Raw genomic sequence first — 18001 nt, forward strand, 5'->3', positions numbered from 1 at the left:
GTCTACTGTCTCTGTCTACTGTCCCTGTCTACTGTCTCTGTCTACAGTCTCTGTCTACTGTCCCTGTCTACTGTCTCTGTCTACAGTCTCTGTCTACTGTCCCTGTCTACTGTCCCTGTCTACTGTCTCTGTCTACTGTCCCTGTCTACAATCTCTGTCTACTGTCCCTGTCTACTGTCCCTGTCTACTGTCTCTGTCTACTGTCCCTGTCTAATGTCCCTGTCTACTGTCCCTGTCTACTGTCCCTGTCTACTGTCCCTGTCTACTGTCTCTGTCTACTGTCCCTGTCTACAATCTCTGTCTACTGTGCCTGTCTACTGTCTCTGTCTACTGTCTCTGTCTAATGTCCCTGTCTACTGTCCCTGTCTACTGTCCCTGTCTACTGTCCCTGTCTACTGTCTCTGTCTACTGTCTCTGTCTACAGTCTCTGTCTACTGTCCCTGTCTACAGTCTCTGTCTACTGTCCCTGTCTACTGTCCCTGTCTACTGTCTCTGTCTACTGTCTCTGTCTACAGTCTCTGTCTACTGTCCCTGTCTACTGTCCCTGTCTACTGTCTCTGTCTACTGTCCCTGTCTACTGTCCCTGTCTACTGTCTCTGTCTACTGTCTCTGTCTACTGTCTCTGTCTACTGTCTCTGTCTACTGTCCCTGTCTACTGTCCCTGTCTACTGTCCCTGTCTACTGTCCCTGTCTACTGTCTCTGTCTACTGTCCCTGTCTACTGTCCCTGTCTACTGTCTCTGTCTACTGTCTCTGTCTACTGTCTCTGTCTACTGTCTCTGTCTACTGTCCCTGTCTACTGTTCCTGTCTACTGTCCCTGTCTGCTGTCCCCGTCTACTGTCCCTGTCTACTGTCCCCGTCTACTCTCTCTGTCTACTGTCTCTGTCTACTGTCTCTGTCTACTGTCTCTGTCTACTGTCTCTGTCTACTGTCCCAGTCTACTGTCCCCGTCTACTGTCCCCGTCTACTGTCTCTGTCTACTGTCTCTGTCTACTGTCTCTGTCTACTGTCCCTGTCTACTGTTCCTGTCTACTGTCCCTGTCTGCTGTCCCCGTCTACTGTCCCTGTCTACTGTCCCCGTCTACTCTCTCTGTCTACTGTCTCTGTCTACTGTCTCTGTCTACTGTCTCTGTCTACTGTCCCTGTCTACTGTTCCTGTCTACTGTCCCTGTCTGCTGTCCCCGTCTACTGTCCCCGTCTACTGTCTCTGTCTACTGTCTCTGTCTACTGTCTCTGTCTACTGTCTCTGTCTACTGTCCCTGTCTACTGTCCCCGTCTACTGTCTCCGTCTACTGTCTCTGTCTACTGTCCCTGTCTACTGTCTCTGTCTACTGTCCCTGTCTACTGTTCCTGTCTACTGTCCCTGTCTACTGTCTCTGTCTACTGTCCCTGTCTACTGTCCCTGTCTACTGTCTCTGTCTACTGTCCCCGTCTACTGTCCCAGTCTACTGTCCCTGTCTACTGTCCCCGTCTACTGTCTCTGTCTACTGACCCTGTCTACTGTCCCTGTCTACTGTCTCTGTCTACTGTCCCTGTCTACTGTCTCTGTCTACTGTCTCTGTCTACTGACCCTGTCTACTGTCTCTGTCTAATGTCCCTGTCTACTGTCCCCGTCTACTGTCTCTGTCTACTGTCTCTGTCTACTGTCTCTGTCTACTGACCCTGTCTAATGTCCCTGCCTACTGTCTCTGTCTACTGTCCCCGTCTACTGTCTCTGTCTACTGTCCCTGTCTACTGTCCCCGTCTACTGTCTCCGTCTACTGTCCCTGTCTACTGTCCCTGTCTACTGTCCCTGTCTACTGTCTCTGTCTACTGTCCCTATCTACTGTCCCCGTCTACTGTCTCTGTCTACTGTCTCTGACTACTGTCCCCGTCTACTGTCCCTGTCTACTGTCCCCGTCTACTGTCTCTGTCTACTGTCCCTGTCTACTGTCTCTGTCTACTGTCCCTGTCTACTGTCTCTGTCTACTGTCCCTGTCTAATGTCCCTGTCTACTGTCTCTGACTACTGTCCCTGTCTACTGTCTCTGTCTACTGTCCCTGTCTAATGTCCCTGTCTACTGTCTCTGACTACTGTCCCCGTCTACTGTCTCTGTCTACTGTCCCCGTCTACTGTCCCCGTCTACTGTCTCTGTCTACTGTCCCCGTCTACTGTCTCTGTCTACTGTCCCCGTCTACTGTCTCTGTCTACTGTCCCCGTCTACTGTCTCTGTCTACTGTCCCCGTCTACTGTCCCCGTCTACAGTCCCTGTCTACTGTCCCTGTCTAATGTCCCTGTCTACTGTCTCTGTCTACTGTCTCTGTCTACTGTCTCTGTCTACTGTCCCCGTCTACAGTCTCTGTCTACTGTCTCTGTCTACTGTCCCCGTCTACTGTCTCTGTCTACTGTCCCTGTCTACTGTCCCTATCTACTTTCTCTGTCTAATGTCCCTGTCTACTGTCTCTGTCTACTGTCCCTATCTACTGTCCCTGTCTACTGTCTCTGTCTACTGCCTCTGTCTACTGTCCCCGTCTACTGTCCCTATCTACTGTCCCTGTCTACTGTCCCTTTCTACTGTCCCTGTCTACTGTCTCTGTCTACTGTCTCTGTCTACTGTCCCTGTCTACTGTCCCTATCTACTGTCCCTGTCTACTGTCCCTATCTACTGTCTCTGTCTACTGTCTCTGTCTACTGTCTCTGTCTACTGTCCCCGTCTACAGTCTCTGTCTACTGTCTCTGTCTACTGTCTCTGTCTACTGTCTCTGTCTACTGTCCCCGTCTACAGTCTCTGTCTAATGTCTCTGTCTACTGTCTCTGTCTACTGTCTCTGTCTACTGTCTCTGTCTACTGTCCCTGTCTACTGTCTCTGTCTACTGTCCCTGTCTACTGTCTCTGTCTACTGTCCCTGTCTACTGTCTCTGTCTACTGTCCCTGTCTACTGTCTCTGTCTACTGTCCCTGTCTACTGTCTCTGTCTACTGTCCCTGTCTACTGTCTCTGTCTACTGTCCCTGTCTACTGTCTCTGTCTACTGTCCCTGTCTACTGTCCCTGTCTACTGTCCCTGTCTACTGTCCCTATCTACTGTCTCTGTCTACTGTCCCTGTCTACTGTCCCTGTCTACTGTCCCTGTCTACTGTCTCTGTCTACTGTCTCTGTCTACTGTCTCTGTCTACTGTCCCTGTCTACTGTCCCTATCTACTGTCCCTATCTACTGTCTCTGTCTACTGTCCCTGTCTACTGTCCCTATCTACTGTCTCTGTCTACTGTCTCTGTCTACTGACCCTGTCTACTGTCCCTGTCTACTGTCCCTATCTACTGTCTCTGTCTACTGTCTCTGTCTACTGTCTCTGTCTACTGTCTCTGTCTACTGTCCCTGTATACTGTCTCTGTCTACTGTCACTATGTACTGTCCCTATCTACTGTCTCTGTCTACTGTCTCTGTCTACTGTCCCTATCTACTGTCCCTGTATACTGTCTCTGTCTACTGTCACTATGTACTGTCCCTATCTACTGTCTCTGTCTACTGTCCCTGTCTACTGTCCCTATCTACTGTCTCTGTCTACTGTCCCTGTCTACTGTCCCTATCTACTGTCTCTGTCTACTGTCTCTGTCTACTGACCCTGTCTACTGTCCCTGTCTACTGTCCCTATCTACTGTCTCTGTCTACTGTCTCTGTCTACTGTCTCTGTCTACTGTCCCTGTCTACAGTCCCTGTCTACTGTCTCTGTCTACTGTCCCTGTATACTGTCTCTGTCTACTGTCACTATGTACTGTCCCTATCTACTGTCTCTGTCTACTGTCCCTGTCTACTGTCTCTGTCTACAGTCTCTGACTACTGTCCCTGTCTACTGTCCCTGTCTACTGTCCCTGTCTACTGTCCCTGTCTACAGTCCCTGTCTACTGTCTCTGTCTACTGTCCCTGTCTACTGTCACTCTCTACTGTCCCCGTCTACTGTCCCCGTCTACTGTCCCCGTCTACTGTCCCCGTCTACTGTCTCTGTCTACTGTCTCTGTCCCTGTCTACTGTCTCTGTCTACTGTCTCTGTCTACTGACCCTGTCTACTGTCCCTGTCTACTGTCTCTGTCTACTGACCCTGTCTACTGTCTCTGTCTACTGTCCCTGTCTACTGTCTCTGTCTACTGTCCCCGTGTACTGTCTCTGTCTACTGTCCCTGTCTACTGTCTCTGTCTACTGTCTCTGTCTACTGTCCCTGTCTACTGTCCCTGTCTACTGTCCCTGTCTACTGTCTCTGTCTACTGTCCCTATCTACTGTCTCTGTCTACTGTCTCTGTCTACTGTCTCTGTCTACTGTCCCTGTCTACTGTCTCTGTCTACTGTCTCTGTCTACTGTCCCTGTCTACTGTCCCTGTCTACTGTCCCTGTCTACTGTCCCTGTCTACTGTCTCTGTCTACTGTGCCTGTCTACTGTCTCTGTCTACATTCTCTGCCTACTGTCCCTGTCTACTGTCCCTGTCTACTGTCACTCTCCACTGTCCCTGTCTACTGTCTCTGTCTACTGTCTCTGTCTACTGTCTCTGTCTACTGTCTCTGTCTACTGTCTCTGTCTACTGACCCTGTCTACTGTCCCTGTCTACTGTCTCTGTCTACTGTCTCTGTCTACTGTCTCTGTCTACTGTCCCTGTCTACTGTCCCTGTCTAATGTCCCTGTCTACTGTCCCTGTCTACTGTCCCTGTCTACTGTCTCTGTCTACTGTCCCTGTCTACTGTCCCTGTCTACTGTCCCTGTCTACTGTCTCTGTCTACAGTCTCTGTCTACTGTCCCTGTCTACTGTCCCTGTCTACTGTCTCTGTCGACTGTCCCTGTCTACAATCTCTGTCTACTGTCCCTGTCTACTGTGTCTGTCTACTGTCTCTGTCTACTGTCCCTGTCTAATGTCCCTGTCTACTGTCCCTGTCTACTGTCTCTGTCTACTGTCCCTGTCTACTGTCTCTGTCTACTGTCTCTGTCTACTGTCCCTGTCTACTGTCCCTGTCTACTGTCTCTGTCTACAGTCTCTGTCTACTGTCCCTGTCTACTGTCCCTGTCTACTGTCCCCGTCTACTGTCTCTGTCTACTGTCTCTGTCTACTGTCTCTGTCTACTGTCTCTGTCTACTGTCCCTGTCTAATGTCCCTGTCTACTGTCCCTGTCTACTGTCTCTGTCTACTGTCCCTGTCTACTGTCTCTGTCTACTGTCTCTGTCTACTGTCCCTGTCTACTGTCCCTGTCTACTGTCCCTGTCTACTGTCTCTGTCTACTGTCCCTGTCTACTGTCCCTGTCTAATGTCCCTGTCTACTGTCCCTGTCTACTGTTTCTGTCTACTGTCTCTATCTACTGTCCCAGTCTACTGCCCCCGTCTACTGTCCCTGTCTACTGTCTCTGTCTACTGTCTCTGTCTACTGTCTCTGTCTACTGTCCCTGTCTACTGTTCCTGTCTACTGTCCCTGTCTACTGTCCCTGTCTGCTGTCCCCGTCTACTGTCCCTGTCTACTGTCCCCGTCTACTGTCTCTGTCTACTGACCCTGTCTACTGTCCCTGTCTACTGTCTCTGTCTACTGTCTCTGTCTACTGTCTCTGTCTACTGTCCCTGTCTACTGTCTCTGTCTACTGTCCCCGTCTACTGTCCCTGTCTACTGTCCCTGTCTACTGTCCCTGTCTACTGTCACTATCTACTGTCTCTGTCTACTGTCCCCGTCTACTGTCTCTGTCTACTGTCCCCGTCTAATGTCCCTGTCTACTGTCCCTGTCTACTGTCCCTGTCTACTGTCTCTGTCTACTGTCCCCGTCTACTGTCCCTGTCTACTGTCCCTGTCTACTGTCCCTGTCTACTGTCCCTGTCTACTGTCCCTGTCTACTGTCCCTGCCTACTGTCTCTGTCTACTGTCTCTGTCTAATGTCTCTGTCTACAGTCTCTGTCTACTGTCCCTGTCTACTGTCGCTGTCTACTGTCCCTGTCTACTGTCTCTGTCTACTGTCCCTGTCTACTGTCCCTGTCTACTGTCCCTGTCTACTGTCCCCGTCTACTGTCTCTGTCTACTGTCCCCGTCTACTGTCTCTGTCTACTGTCCCCGTCTACTGTCTCTGTCTACTGTCTCTGTCTACTGTCTCTGACTACTGTCCCCGTCTACTGTCCCTGTCTACTGTCCCTGTCTAATGTCCCTGTCTACTGTCTCTGTCTACTGTCTCTGTCTACTGTCTCTGTCTACTGTCCCCGTCTACAGTCTCTGTCTACTGTCTCTGTCTACTGTCCCCGTCTACTGTCTCTGTCTACTGTCCCTGTCTACTGTCCCTATCTACTTTCTCTGTCTAATGTCCCTGTCTACTGTCTCTGTCTACTGTCCCTATCTACTGTCCCTGTCTACAGTCTCTGTCTACTGTCTCTGTCTACTGTCCCCGTCTACTGTCTCTGTCTACTGTCCCTGTCTACTGTCCCTATCTACTTTCTCTGTCTAATGTCCCTGTCTACTGTCCCTGTCTACTTTCTCTGTCTAATGTCCCTGTCTACTGTCTCTGTCTACTGTCCCTATCTACTGTCCCTGTCTACTGTCTCTGTCTACTGTCTCTGTCTACTGTCCCCGTCTACTGTCCCTGTCTACTGTCTCTGTCTACTGTCTCTGTCTACTGTCCCCGTCTACTGTCCCTTTCTACTGTCCCTGTCTACTGTCTCTGTCTACTGTCTCTGTCTACTGTCCCTGTCTACTGTCCCTATCTACTGTCTCTGTCTACTGTCTCTGTCTACTGTCTCTGTCTACTGTCCCCGTCTACAGTCTCTGTCTACTGTCTCTGTCTACTGTCTCTGTCTACTGTCCCTTTCTACTGTCTCTGTCTACTGTCTCTGTCTACTGTCCCTATCTACTGTCTCTGTCTACTGTCTCTGTCTACTGTCTCTGTCTACTGTCCCCGTCTACAGTCTCTGTCTACTGTCTCTGTCTACTGTCTCTGTCTACTGTCTCTGTCTACTGTCCTCGTCTACAGTCTCTGTCTACTGTCCCTGTCTACTGTCTCTGTCTACTGTCCCTGTCTACTGTCCCTATCTACTTTCTCTGTCTACTGTCCCTGTCTACTGTCTCTGTCTACAGTCCCTGTCTACTGTCCCTGTCTACTGTCTCTGTCTACTGTCTCTGTCTACTGTCTCTGTCTACTGTCCCCGTCTACAGTCTCTGTCTACTGTCTCTGTCTACTGTCTCTGTCTACTGTCTCTGTCTACTGTCCCCGTCTACAGTCTCTGTCTACTGTCCCTGTCTACTGTCTCTGTCTACTGTCTCTGTCTACTGTCTCGTCTACTGTCCCTGTCTACTGTCCCTGTCTACTGTCCCTGTCTACTGTCCCTATCTACTGTCTCTGTCTACTGTCCCTGTCTACTGTCCCTGTCTACTGTCCCTGTCTACTGTCTCTGTCTACTGTCTCTGCCTACTGTCTCTGTCTACTGTCCCTGTCTACTGTCCCTATCTACTGTCTCTGTCTACTGTCTCTGTCTACTGTCTCTGTCGACTGTCTCTGTCTACTGTCTCTGTCTACTGTCCCTGTATACTGTCTCTGTCTACTGTCACTATGTACTGTCCCTATCTACTGTCTCTGTCTACTGTCCCTGTCTACAGTCCCTGTCTACTGTCTCTGTCTACTGTCTCTGTCTACTGTCCCTGTCTACTGTCCCTGTCTACTGTCCCTGTCTACAGTCCCTGTCTACTGTCTCTGTCTACTGTCCCTGTCTACTGTCCCTGTCTACTGTCCCTGTCTACTGTCCCTGTCTACTGTCTCTGTCTACTGTCCCTGTCTACTGTCACTCTCTACTGTCCCCGTCTACTGTCCCCGTCTACTGTCCCCGTCTACTGTCCCCGTCTACTGTCTCTGTCTACTGTCTCTGTCTCTGTCTACTGTCTCTGTCCCTGTCTACTGTCTCTGTCTACATTCTCTGCCTACTGTCCCTGTCTACTGTCCCTGTCTACTGTCACTCTCCACTGTCCCTGTCTACTGTCTCTGTCTACTGTCTCTGTCTACTGTCTCTGTCTACTGTCTCTGTCTACTGTCTCTGTCTACTGACCCTGTCTACTGTCCCTGTCTACTGTCTCTGTCTACTGTCTCTGTCTACTGTCTCTGTCTACTGTCCCTGTCTACTGTCCCTGTCTAATGTCCCTGTCTACTGTCCCTGTCTAATGTCCCTGTCTACTGTCCCTGTCTACTGTCCCTGTCTACTGTCTCTGTCTACTGTCTCTGTCTACTGTCTCTGTCTACTGTCTCTGTCTACTGTCCCTGTCTACTGTCCCTGTCTAATGTCCCTGTCTACTGTCCCTGTCTACTGTCCCTGTCTACTGTCTCTGTCTACAGTCTCTGTCTACTGTCCCTGTCTACTGTCCCTGTCTACTGTCTCTGTCGACTGTCCCTGTCTACAATCTCTGTCTACTGTCCCTGTCTACTGTCCCTGTCTACTGTCTCTGTCTACTGTCCCTGTGTAATGTCCCTGTCTACTGTCCCTGTCTACTGTCCCTGTCTACTGTCCCTATCTATAGTCCCTGTCTACTGTCTCTGTCTACTGTCTCTGTCTACTGTCCCTGTCTACTGTCTCTGTCGACTGTCCCTGTCTACAATCTCTGTCTACTGTCCCTGTCTACTGTCCCTGTCTACTGTCTCTGTCTACTGTCCCTGTGTAATGTCCCTGTCTAATGTCCCTGTCTACTGTCCCTGTCTACTGTCCCTGTCTACTGTCCCTGTCTACTGTCTCTGTCTACTGTCTCTGTCTACAGTCTCTGTCTACTGTCCCTGTCTACTGTCCCTGTCTACTGTCTCTGTCTACTGTCTCTGTCTACTGTCTCTGTCTACTGTCCCTGTCTACTGTCCCTGTCTACTGTCTCTGTCTACAGTCTCTGTCTACTGTCCCTATCTACTGTCCCTGTCTACTGTCCCTGTCTACTGTCTCTGTCTACTGTCTCTGTCTACTGTCCCTGTCTACTGTCCCTGTCTACTGTCTCTGTCTACTCTCTCTGTCTACTGTTTCTGTCTACTGTCTCTATCTACTGTCCCTGTCTACTGTCTCTGTCTACTCTCTCTGTCTACTGTCCCTGTCTACTGTCCCTATCTACTGTCCCTGTCTACTGTCCCTGTCTACTGTCCCTGTCTGCTGTCCCCGTCTACTGTCCCTGTCTACTGTCCCCGTCTACTGTCTCTGTCTACTGTCTCTGTCTACTGACTCTGTCTACTGTCCCTGTCTACTGTCTCTGTCTACTGTCTCTGTCTACTGTCTCTGTCTACTGTCCCTGTCTACTGTCTCTGTCTACTGTCCCCGTCTACTGTCCCTGTCTACTGTCCCTGTCTACTGTCCCTGTCTAATGTCCCTGTCTACTGTCTCTGTCTACTGTCCCCGTCTACTGTCTCTGTCTACTGTCCCCGTCTACTGTCCCTGTCTACTGTCCCTGTCTACTGTCCCTGTCTACTGTCCCTGTCTACTGTCCCTGTCTACTGTCTCTGTCTACTGTCTCTGTCTACAGTCTCTGTCTACTGTCTCTGTCTACAGTCTCTGTCTACAGTCTCTGTCTACTGTCCCTGTCTACTGTCGCTGTCTACTGTCTCTGTTTACTGTCCCTGTCTACTGTCTCTGTCTACTGTCCCCGTCTACAGTCTCTGTCTACTGTCCCTGTCTACTGTCCCTGTCTACTGTCCCTGTCTACTGTCTCTGTCTACTGTCTCTGTCTACTGTCCCTGTCTACTGTCCCTGTCTACTGTCCCCGTCTACAGTCTCTGTCTACTGTCCCTGTCTACTGTCCCTGTCTACTGACTCTGTCTACTGTCCCTGTCTACTGTCTCTGTCTACTGTCCCTGTCTACTGTCCCTGTCTACTGTCCCTGTCTACTGTCCCTATCTACTGTCTCTGTCTACTGTCTCTGTCTAATGTCTCTGTCTACTGTCTCTGTCTACTGTCTCTGTCTACTGTCCCCGTATACAGTCTCTGTCTACTGTCTCTGTCTACTGTCCCCGTCTACTGTCTCTGTCTACTGTCCCCGTCTACTGTCTCTGTCTACTGTCTCTGTCTACTGTCTCTGTCTACTGTCCCCGTCTACTGTCTCTGTCTACTGTCCCTGTCTCTGTCTACTGTCCCCGTCTACTGTCACTATCTACTGTCCCTGTCTAATGTCCCCGTCTACTGTCACTGTCTACTGTCTCTGTCTACTGTCACTGTCTACTGTCTCTGTCTACTGTCCCCGTCTACTGTCTCTGTCTACTGTCCCTGTCTCTGTCTACTGTCCCTGTCTACTGTCCCTGTCTAATGTCCCTGTCTAATGTCCCTGTCTACTGTCTCTGTCTACTGTCTCTGTCTACTGTCCCTGTCTAATGTCCCTGTCTACTGTCCCTGTCTACTGTCTCTGTCTACTGTCCCCGTCTACTGTCTCTGTCTACTGTCCCCGTCTACAGTCTCTGTCTACTGTCCCTGTCTAATGTCCCTGTCTACTGTCCCTGTCTACTGTCTCTGTCTACTGTCCCCGTCTACTGTCTCTGTCTACTGTCTCTGTCTACTGTCCCTGTCTAATGTCCCTGTCTACTGTCCCTGTCTACTGTCTCTGTCTACTGTCCCCGTCTACTGTCTCTGTCTACTGTCTCTGTCTACTGTCTCTGTCTACTGTCTCTGTCTACTGTCTCTGTCTACTGTCTCTGTCTAATGTCCCTGTCTACTGTCCCTGTCTACTGTCTCTGTCTACTGTCCCCGTCTACTGTCCCCGTCTACTGTCTCTGTCTACTGTCTCTGTCTACTGTCCCTGTCTACAGTCTCTGTCTACTGTCTCTGTCTACTGTCCCTGTCTAATGTCCCTGTCTACTGTCCCTGTCTACTGTCTCTGTCTACTGTCCCCGTCTACTGTCCCCGTCTACTGTCTCTGTCTACTGTCTCTGTCTACTGTCCCCGTCTACAGTCTCTGTCTACTGTCCCTGTCTAATGTCCCTGTCTACTGTCCCTGTCTACTGTCTCTGTCTACTGTCCCCGTCTACTGTCTCTGTCTACTGTCCCTGTCTACTGTCCCTGTCTACTGTCCCCGTCTACTGTCTCTGTCTACTGTCCCCGTCTACTGTCCCTGTCTACTGTCCCTGTCTAATGTCCCTGTCTACTGTCTCTGTCTACTGTCTCTGTCTACTGTCCCTGTCTACTGTCCCCGTCTACTGTCTCTGTCTACTGTCCCCGTCTACTGTCTCTGTCTCTGTCTACTGTCTCTGACTCCTGTCCCCGTCTACTATCCCTGTCTACTGTCTCTGTCTACTGTCTCTGTCTACTGTCTCTGTCTACTGTCCCTGTCTACTGTCCCTGTCTACAGTCTCTGTCTACTGTCTCTGTCTACTGTCCCTGTCTAATGTCCCTGTCTACTGTCCCTGTCTACTGTCTCTGTCTACTGTCCCCGTCTACTGTCCCCGTCTACTGTCTCTGTCTACTGTCCCTGTCTACTGACCCTGTCTACTGTCTCTGTCTACTGTCTCTGTCTACTGTCTCTGTCTACTGTCCCTGTCTACTGTCTCTGACTCCTGTCCCCGTCTACTGTCCCTGTCTACTGTCTCTGTCTACTGTCTCTGTCTACTGTCTCTGTCTACTGTCCCCGTCTACAGTCTCTGTCTACTGTCTCTGTCTACTGTCCCTGTCTACTTTCTCTGTCTAATGTCCCTGTCTACTGTCTCTGTCTACTGTCCCCGTCTACTGTCTCTGTCTACTGTCTCTGACTCCTGTCCCCGTCTACTGTCTCTGTCTACTGTCTCTGTCTACTGTCCCCGTCTACAGTCTCTGTCTACTGTCTCTGTCTACTGTCCCTGTCTACTGTCTCTGTCTACTGTCTCTGTCTACTGTCCCTGTCTGCTGTCTCTGTCTACTGTCCCTGTCTACTGTCTCTGTCTACTGTCTCTGTCTACTGTCTCTGTCTACTGTCTCTGTCTACTGTCTCTGTCTACTGTCCCTGTCTACTGTCTCTGTCTACTGTCTCTGTCTACTGTCTCTGTCTACTGTCCCTATCTACTGTCTCTGTCTACAGTCTCTGTCTACTGTCTCTGTCTACTGTCTCTGTCTACTGTCCCTGTCTACTGCCTCTGTCTACTGTCTCTGTCTACAGTCTCTGTCTACTGTCTCTGTCTACTGTCCCTGTCTACTGCCTCTGTCTACTGTCTCTGTCTACTGTCTCTGTCTACTGTCCCTATCTACTGTCTCTGTCTACTGTCTCTGTCTACTGTCTCTGTCTACTGTCTCTGTCTACTGTCTCTGTCTACTGTCTCTGTCTACTGTCCCCGTCTACAGTCTCTGTCTACTGTCTCTGTCTACTGTCGCTGTCTACTGTCTCTGTCTACTGTCCCCGTCTACAGTCTCTGTCTACTGTCCCTGTCTACTGTCCCTGTCTACTGTCCCTGTCTACTGTCCCTGTCTACTGTCTCTGTCTACTGTCCCTGTCTACTGTCTCTGTCTACTGTCCCTGTCTACTGTCCCTATCGACTGTCTCTGTCTACTGTCTCGTCTACTGTCCCTGTCTACTGTCCCTGTCTACTGTCTCTGTCTACTGTCTCTGTCTACTGACCCTGTCTACTGTCCCTGTCTACTGTCCCTATCTACTGTCTCTGTCTACTGTCTGTCTACTGTCTCTGTCTACTGTCTCTGTCTACTGTCCCTGTCTACTGTCTCTGTCTACTGTCTCTGTCTACTGACCCTGTCTACTGTCCCTGTCTACTGTCCCTATCTACTGTCTCTGTCTACTGTCTGTCTACTGTCTCTGTCTACTGTCTCTGTCTACTGTCCCCGTCTACTGTCTCTGTCTACTGTCCCTGTCTACTGTCCCTGTCTACTGTCCCTGTCTACTGTCCCTGTCTACTGTCTCTGTCTACTGTCTCTGTCTACTGTCCCCGTCTACTGTCTCTGTCTACTGACCCTGTCTACTGTCCCTGTCTACTGTCCCCGTCTACTGTCTCTGTCTACTGTCTCTGTCTACTGACCCTGTCTACTGTCCCTGTCTACTGTCCCTGTCTACTGTCTCTGTCTACTGTCTCTGTCTACTGACCCTGTCTACTGTCCCTGTCTACTGTCCCTATCTACTGTCTCTGTCTACTGTCTGTCTACTGTCTCTGTCTACTGTCTCTGTCTACTGTCCCTGTCTACTGTCTCTGTCTACTGTCTCTGTCTACTGACCCTGTCTACTGTCCCTGTCTACTGTCCCTATCTACTGTCCCTATCTACTGTCTCTGTCTACTGTCCCTGTCTACTGTCTCTGTCTACTGTCCCCGTCTACTGTCTCTGTCTACTGACCCTGTCTACTGTCCCTGTCTACTGTCCCTATCTACTGTCTCTGTCTACTGTCCCTGTCTACTGTCTCTGTCTACTGTCCCTGTCTACTGTCCCTGTCTACTGTCTCTGTCTACTGTCCCTGTCTACTGTCTCTGTCTCCTGTCTCTGTCTACTGTCCCCGTCTACTGTCTCTGTCTACTGACCCTGTCTACTGTCCCTGTCTACTGTCCCTATCTACTGTCTCTGTCTACTGTCCCTGTCTACTGTCTCTGTCTACTGTCCCTGTCTACTGTCACTCTCTACTGTCCCTGTCTACTGTCTCTGTCTACTGTCCCTGTCTACTGTCTCTGTCTCCTGTCTCTGTCTACTGTCCCTGTCTACTGTCACTCTCTACTGTCCCTGTCTACTGTCCCTGTCTACTGTCTCTGTCTACTGTCCCTGTCTACTGTCTCTGTCTCTGTCTACTGTCACTCTCTACTGTCTCTGTCTACTGTCCCTGTCTACTGTCTCTGTCTACTGTCCCTGTCTACAGTCCCTGTCTACTGTCTACTGTCTCTGTCTACTGTCCCTGTCTACTGTCTCTGTCTACTGTCCCTGTCTACTTTCTCTGTCTACTGTCCCTGTCTACAGTCCCTGTCTACTGTCTCTGTCTACTGTCCCTGTCTACTGTCTCTGTCTACTGCCTCTGTCTATTGTCCCCGTCTACTGTCCCTGTCTACTGTCCCTGTCTACTGTCCCTGTCTACTGTCCCTGTCTACTGTCCCCGTCTACTGTCCCCGTCTACTGTCTTCGTCTACTGTCTCTGTCTACTGACCCTGTCTACTGTCCCCGTCTACTGTCACTCTCTACTGTCTCTGTCTCCTGTCACTGTCTACTGACCCTGTCTACTGTCTCTGTCTACTGTCCCTGTCTACAGTCCCTGTCTACTGTCTCTGTCTACTGTCCCTGTCTACTGTCACTCTCTACTGTCCCTGTCTACTGTCTCTGTCTACTGTCCCTGTCTACTGTCTCTGTCTAACTGTCTCTGTCTACTGTCCCTGTCTACTGTCTCTGTCTACTGTCCCTGTCTACAGTCCCTGTCTACAGTCTCTGTCTACTGTCCCCGTCTACTGTCTCTGCCTACTGTCTCTGTCTACTGTCCCTGTCTACTGTCACTGTCTACTGACCCTGTCTACTGTCTCTGTCTACTGTCCCTGTCTACAGTCCCTGTCTACTGTCTCTGTCTACTGTCCCTGTCTACTGTCACTCTCTACTGTCCCTGTCTACTGTCTCTGTCTACTGTCCCTGTCTACTGTCTCTGTCTAACTGTCTCTGTCTACTGTCCCTGCCTACTGTCTCTGTCTACTGTCCCTGTCTACAGTCCCTGTCTACAGTCTCTGTCTACTGTCCCCGTCTACTGTCTCTGCCTACTGTCTCTGTCTACTGTCCCTGTCTACTGCCTCTGTCTACTGTCTCTGTCTACTGTCCCTGTCTACTGTCTCTGTCTACTGTCCCCGTCTACTGTCTCTGTCTACTGTCCCTGTCTACTGTCCCTGTCTACTGTCTCTGTCTACTGTCCCTGTCTACTGTCTCTGTCTACTGTCTCTGTCTACTGTCCCTGTCTACTGTCTCTGTCTACTGTCTCTGTCTACTGTCCCTGTCTACTGTCTCTGTCTACTGTCTCTGTCTACTGTCCCTGTCTACTGTCTGTGTCTACTGTCTCTGTCTACTGTCCCTGTCTACTGTCTCTGTCTACTGTCCCTGTCTACTGTCTCTGTCTACTGTCTCTGTCTACTGTCCCTGTCTACTGTCCCTGTCTACTGTCCCTGTCTACTGTCTCTGTCTACTGTCCCTGTCTACTGTCCCTGTCTACTGTCCCTGTCTACTGTCCCTGTCTACTGTCCCTGTCTACTGTCTCTGTCTACTGTCCCTGTCTACTGTCTCTGTCTACTGTCCCTGTCTACTGTCCCTGTCTACTGTCCCTGTCTACTGTCCCTGTCTACTGTCCCTGTCTACTGTCTCTGTCTACTGTCTCTGTCTACTGTCTCTGTCTACTGACCCTGTCTACTGTCCCTGTCTACTGTCCCTATCTACTGTCTCTGTCTACTGTCTGTCTACTGTCTCTGTCTACTGTCTCTGTCTACTGTCCCCGTCTACTGTCTCTGTCTACTGTCCCTGTCTACTGTCTCTGTCTACTGACCCTGTCTACTGTCCCTGTCTACTGTCCCTATCTACTGTCTCTGTCTACTGTCCCTGTCTACTGTCTCTGTCTACTGTCCCTGTCTACTGTCACTCTCTACTGTCCCTGTCTACTGTCCCTGTCTACTGTCCCTGTCTACTGTCCCTGTCTACTGTCTCTGTCTACTGTCTCTGTCTACTGTCTCTGTCTACTGTCCCTGTCTACTGTCTCTGTCTCCTGTCTCTGTCTACTGTCCCTGTCTACTGTCACTCTCTACTGTCCCTGTCTACTGTCCCTGTCTACTGTCTCTGTCTACTGTCCCTGTCTACTGTCTCTCTCTCTGTCTACTGTCACTCTCTACTGTCTCTGTCTACTGTCCCTGTCTACTGTCTCTGTCTACTGTCCCTGTCTACAGTCCCTGTCTACTGTCTACTGTCTCTGTCTACTGTCCCTGTCTACTGTCTCTGTCTACTGTCCCTGTCTACTTTCTCTGTCTACTGTCCCTGTCTACAGTCCCTGTCTACTGTCTCTGTCTACTGTCCCTGTCTACTGTCTCTGTCTACTGCCTCTGTCTATTGTCCCCGTCTACTGTCCCTGTCTACTGTCCCTGTCTACTGTCCCTGTCTACTGTCCCTGTCTACTGTCCCCGTCTACTGTCCCCGTCTACTGTCTTCGTCTACTGTCTCTGTCTACTGACCCTGTCTACTGTCCCCGTCTACTGTCACTCTCTACTGTCTCTGTCTCCTGTCACTGTCTACTGACCCTGCCTACTGTCTCTGTCTACTGTCCCTGTCTACAGTCCCTGTCTACTGTCTCTGTCTACTGTCCCTGTCTACTGTCACTCTCTACTGTCCCTGTCTACTGTCTCTGTCTACTGTCCCTGTCTACTGTCTCTGTCTAACTGTCTCTGTCTACTGTCCCTGTCTACTGTCTCTGTCTACTGTCCCTGTCTACAGTCCCTGTCTACAGTCTCTGTCTACTGTCCCCGTCTACTGTCTCTGCCTACTGTCTCTGTCTACTGTCCCTGTCTACTGTCTCTGTCTACTGTCTCTGTCTACTGTCCCTGTCTACTGTCTCTGTCTACTGTCCCCGTCTACTGTCTCTGTCTACTGTCCCTGTCTACTGTCCCTGTCTACTGTCTCTGTCTACTGTCCCTGTCTACTGTCTCTGTCTACTGTCTCTGTCTACTGTCCCTGTCTACTGTCTCTGTCTACTGTCTCTGTCTACTGTCCCTGTCTACTGTCTCTGTCTACTGTCTCTGTCTACTGTCCCTGTCTACTGTCTGTGTCTACTGTCTCTGTCTACTGTCCCTGTCTACTGTCTCTGTCTACTGTCCCTGTCTACTGTCTCTGTCTACTGTCTCTGTCTACTGTCCCTGTCTACTGTCCCTGTCTACTGTCCCTGTCTACTGTCTCTGTCTACTGTCCCTGTCTACTGTCCCTGTCTACTGTCCCTGTCTACTGTCCCTGTCTACTGTCCCTGTCTACTGTCTCTGTCTACTGTCCCTGTCTACTGTCTCTGTCTACTGTCCCTGTCTACTGTCCCTGTCTACTGTCCCTGTCTACTGTCCCTGTCTACTGTCCCTGTCTACTGTCTCTGTCTACTGTCCCCGTCTACTGTCTCTGTCTACTGTCTCTGTCTACTGTCCCTGTCTACTGTCCCTGTCTACTGTCCCTGTCTACTGTCCCTGTCTACTGTCTCTGTCTACTGTCCCTGTCTACTGTCTCTGTCTACTGTCTCTGTCTACTGTCCCTGTCTACTGTCTCTGTCTACTGTCCCTGTCTACTGTCTCTGTCTACTGTCTCTGTCTACTGTCCCTGTCTACTGTCCCTGTCTACTGTCTCTGTCTACTGTCTCTGTCTACTGTCCCTGTCTACTGTCTCTGTCTACTGTCTCTGTCTACTGTCCCTGTCTACTGTCTCTGTCTACTGTCCCCGTCTACTGTCCCTGTCTACTGTCTCTGTCTACTGTCCCCGTCTACTGTCTCTGTCTACTGTCTCTGTCTACTGTCCCTGTCTACTGTCTCTGTCTACTGTCCCTGTCTACTGTCCCTGTCTACTGTCCCTGTCTACTGTCTCTGTCTACTGTCTCTGTCTACTGTCCCTGTCTACTGTCCCCGTCTACTGTCTCTGTCTCTGTCTACTGTCTCTGTCTACTGTCCCTGTCTACTGTCTCTGTCTACTGTCCCTGTCTACAGTCCCTGTCTACTGTCTACTGTCTCTGTCTACTGTCCCTGTCTACTGTCTCTGTCTACTGTCCCTGTCTACTTTCTCTGTCTACTGTCTCTGTCTACTGTCCCTGTCTACTGTCTCTGTCTACTGTCCCCGTCTACTGTCCCCGTCTACTGTCCCTGTCTACTGTCCCTGTCTACTGTCCCTGTCTACTGTCCCTGTCTACTGTCCCCGTCTACTGTCCCTGTCTACTGTCCCTGTCTACTGTCCCTGTCTACTGTCTCTGTCTACTGTCTCTGTCTACTGTCCCTGTCTACTGTCCCTGTCTACTGTCCCTGTCTACTGTCCCTGTCTACTGTCCCTGTCTACTGTCCCTGTCTACTGTCCCTGTCTACTGTCCCTGTCTACTGTCCCTGTCTACTGTCTCTGTCTACTGTCTCTGTCTACTGTCTCTGTCTAC

The 18001-nt window shown here is 50.4% G+C and overlaps 1 protein-coding gene across 1 annotated transcript in view; it reads right to left on the reverse strand.

Annotated features, from left to right (window-relative positions):
- slc7a10a (solute carrier family 7 member 10a) overlaps positions 1 to 18001 on the reverse strand; it is an 820639-nt gene that overhangs the window by 463408 nt on the left and 339230 nt on the right.

This window comes from Scyliorhinus torazame, chromosome 10 (genome assembly GCF_047496885.1).
Source record: "Scyliorhinus torazame isolate Kashiwa2021f chromosome 10, sScyTor2.1, whole genome shotgun sequence".
NCBI classification, from domain to species: domain Eukaryota; kingdom Metazoa; phylum Chordata; class Chondrichthyes; order Carcharhiniformes; family Scyliorhinidae; genus Scyliorhinus; species Scyliorhinus torazame.